The sequence below is a fragment of the Mandrillus leucophaeus genome, unplaced genomic scaffold (genome assembly GCF_000951045.1).
Source record: "Mandrillus leucophaeus isolate KB7577 unplaced genomic scaffold, Mleu.le_1.0 Scaffold380, whole genome shotgun sequence".
NCBI classification, from domain to species: domain Eukaryota; kingdom Metazoa; phylum Chordata; class Mammalia; order Primates; family Cercopithecidae; genus Mandrillus; species Mandrillus leucophaeus.
The window spans coordinates 876,492-880,691 of record NW_012104032.1 but is presented as its reverse complement, the minus strand read 5'-3'; positions in this window follow the sequence as shown (position 1 = coordinate 880,691).

Genomic DNA, 4,200 nt, shown 5'->3' with positions numbered 1-4,200 from the left:
TTTTTTTAGATGGAGTTTCGCTCTGTCACCCAGGGTGGAGTGCAGTGGCACTATCTCAGCTTACTGCAATCTCTGTCTCCTGGGTTCAAGTGATTCTCCTGCCTCAGCCTTCCAAGTAGCTGGTATTACAGGCACGCACCACCAGGCCTGGCTAATTTTTGCATTTTTGGTAGAGACGGGGTCTCACCATGTTGGCCAGGCTGGTCTCGAACTCCTGGCCTCAGATGATCCACCTGCCTCGGCCTCCCAAAGTGCTGGATTATAGGCATGAGCCACCGTGCCTGGCCAATTTTTGTATTTTTAGTAGAGACAGGGTTTCACCATGTTGGCCAGGCTGGTCTCAAACTCCTGACCTCAAGTGATGTGCCCACCTCGGCCTCCCAAAGTGCTGGGATTATAGGTGCCTTTATTGGTTTTTCTCCTTGGCAACTACTGTGAAAATCAAGTACTGTGACGATACAGGGCACATCCATAAGTGTCCCAAGACTGAGGACAAGCTCATTTGCAATGCTGTGGGACAGGATTCTGCAGCACTGCACCTGAGTGCTGTGCTCCTTTGCCATGTGCATGTGTGTGAATCTTTCGTGGTGTTTATACTGGAAGAGTCAGGACATTATTTGCAATCTGATTTATCTGTTTTCTTGTGATTAGGTTCAGGTTAAGCTTTTTTTTTTTTTTTTTTCTTTTTTAGACAGGGTCTTGCTCTGTCACCCAGCCTGGAGTGCAGTGATGTAATCACAGTTCACTGCAGCCTTGACATCTAAAGCTCACGCCATCCTCCTGCCTCAGCCTCCTGAGTAGCTTGGGACTACAAGCGCATGCCACCACACCCTGCTAATTTTAAAAAATTATTACTTAGTAGAGACAAGATCCCCCTATGTTGCCCCAGCTGGTCTCAAACTCCTGGGCTCAAGGGATCCTCCTGCCTTGGCCTCCCAAAATGCTGGAATTATAGGCATGAGCCACCACATCAAGACCAAGGTTAAACATTTTTGGCAAGAATATTACTTAGGTAATTTTGTATACTTCTTATTGTATCACATCAAGAGGCATATAATGTCAGTTTGTTCTATTAATGGTGACTGCAAGTTTATTCATGTCTGCTAGACGTCTCTATTGTAGAAGTATATTTGCCGTTTGTAATTAATTAGTAAACTAATAATAAATAGAGTGATTGTTATGGGCTGAAATGTGTTCCCCTAAAATTCATATACTGAAGCCCTAACCTCCAGTATCTCAGGATTCAACTGTATTTGGAGATTGAGTCTTTAAAGAAGTGATTAAGTTAAATGAGGCACTTAGGGTAGAGCCAGTCTGACTGGTGTCCTTATAAGAGGGAATTTGGATACAAAGAGATACCTGTAGTGCACAAAGGAAAGACCATGTGAGGATACAGTGAGAAGGTAACTCTCTACAAGCCAAGGACTGAGGCTTCAGAAGAAACCAGCGCTGCTGATACTTTGATCTTGGACCTGCAGCCTCCAGAACTGGGAGAAAATTAATTTCTGTTGTTTAAGCCACCCAGACTATGGTGTTTTGTTGTAACAGCCTTAGCAAACTAATACAGTGATTATCTGAGATAATGTGAAAATCCTGTTCTCCCAAAACCTTGCACCTGCCTATTAATTTTTGCATTGGGGTTTGCCAAATGGGTTTTTGGTTTGTTTGTTTGTTTGTTTTTCAAATTTTGTCATTTCTTCTACATATAATAGCTGGCATCTATCTACTCATTTTTCTCTTCTTTTCCTTCTTCATTCTCTTCTTTACATTTATGTTATTTCTTTTTTTTTTTTTTTTTTTTTTTTGACATGGAGTGTTGCTCTGTCACCCAGGCTAGAGTGCCATCTCAGCTCACTGCAACCTCTGCCTCCCAGGTTCAAGTGATTCTCCTGCCTCAGCCTCCTGAGTAGCTGGGATTACAGGTGCACACCACCACACCCGGCTAAATTTTGTATTTTAGTAGAGACGGGTTTCACTATGTTGATCAAGCTGGTCTCGAACTCCTGACTTCAACTGATCCACCTGCCTCGGCCTTCCAAAGTGCTCAGATTACAGGCATGAGCCACCGCGCCCAACCAGGCTTGTATTATTTTTTAAAAGTTTAAATGGAAAACATCTAAAAAGAAATACATGTCGGGCACAGTAGCATGCATCAGCTATTGGGGAGGCTGAGGCAAGAGGATCCCTTGAGTCCAAGAGTTTGAGACCAGCCTAGGCAACATAGTGAGATCCTGTCTCTGAAAAGAGACAAAAAGAAACACAGACAGTCTATAACCCTTGAGAAAGTAAACAATAGCACCTCATTTTCAGGTAAAAGGCAAAGCTATTGCCTAAGCTAAGGTGCTTCAAGGGTGAAAACAACACTGAAGGCACTGGGCCTTTCTGCTGAGAACTAGATCCTACCAACAATGCCCTGTACATTGAGAACCAACAATTTTATGGACGAGGCCTGACTGATGGCCAGTGTCAAAATGTGTGTGTGAGTGTGTGTATGTTGAACAGCTTGATAAGACAGCTGGCTTGGGGGTTCAGGTCTGTCACCTATTAGCTATGTAAATTTGTAGTAAGTACTCTCTGAACCTCATTTTCTTGTAAAATGGTGATGCCACTAATCTGTCTAACTTTGCTGCAATCAAATTATCTAATATCCAGGCCATATTTAATTTTTCCCAAGTATCCTCGTAGCGTCCAGGATAGCATTTTTTCTTCTGACCCAGATCATACTTTGCATGTAGTTGTCATGTCCCTATATTATTATTTGAGACTAAGTCTCGCTCTGTTACCTAGGCTGGAGTGCAGTGGCACCATCTCGGCTCACTACAATCTCCGCCTTCCAGGTTCAAGCCATAAACATGCCTCAGCCTCCCAAGTAGCTGGGACTATAGGCATGCGACACTATACCCAGCTAGTTTTTGGATTTTTAGGAGAGACAGGGGTTACGCTATGTTGCCCAGGCTGATTTCCAACTCCTGAGCTCAAGGGATCAGTCGCGCCACTTCGGTCTCCCAAAGTACTGGGATTACAGATGTGAGCCACTGCACCCGGCCAAAAAAAAATTATTTTTAAGTGGCGTGATCTTGGCTCACTGCAACTTCTGCCTCCCAGGTTAAAGGGATTATCCTGCCTTAACCTCTGGAGTAGCTGGGATTACAGGCGTGTGCCACCAAGCCCAGTCAATTTTTGTATTTTTAGTAGAGATGGGGTTTCACCATGTTGACCAGGCTGGTCTCGAACTCCTTACCTCAGGTGATCCACCCGCCTTGGCCTCCCAGAGTGCTGGGATTACAGGCGTGAGCCACCACGCCCGGCCTTTTTATTTTATTATTATTTTTTTTTGAGATGGAGTCTCGCTCTGTCCCCCAGCCTGGAGTGCAGTGGAACCATCTCAGCTCACTGCAACCTCTGCCTCCTGAGTTCAAGCAGTTCTCCTACTTCAGCCTCCCAAGTAGCTGGGACTACAAGTGCGCACCCCGACGGACGCCTGGCTAACTTTTTGTATTTTTAGTAGAGATGGGGTTTCACCGTACTGGTCAGGCTGGTCTCAAACTCCTGACCTCGTGATCCAAATGCTAGGATTACCGGCATGAGCCATGTTGCCCCGCCTTAAACTATTTTTTAAAGCCAGCGAGGTATAGTATAATGGTTATGAACTTGGGTTAGGGAGCTTGATTTTGTGGGTCCAAATCCCAGGTCCGCCTCTACTAACTATACAACCCTAGTCAAATTGTTATACCACTCTGTGCCTTGATCCCATCTCTAAAATGGGCATAATAATAGTACCTAAACTGGTGCAGTGGCTCACGCCTGTAATCCCAGCACTTTGGGAGGCCGAGGCGGGCAGATCATGAGGTCAAGAGTTTGAGACCAGTGTGGCCAACATGGTGAAACCCCATCTCTACTAAGAATACAAAAATCAGCGGGGGTGGTGGTGCGTGCCTGTAATCCCAGCTATTGGGGTGGCTGAGGCAGGAGAATCGCTTGAACCTGGGAGGCGAGCGTTGCAGAGAGCCGAGATCAGGCCACTGCACTCCAGTCTGGACGACAGAGAAAGACTCCGTCTCGGAAGGAAAGAATAAATAAATAAATAAATAATACCGGCTGGGCGCGGTGGCTCACGTCTGTAATCCCAGCACTTTGGGAGGCCGAGGCGGGCGGATCACGAGGTCAGGAGTTCGAGACCATCCTGGCTAACATGGTGAA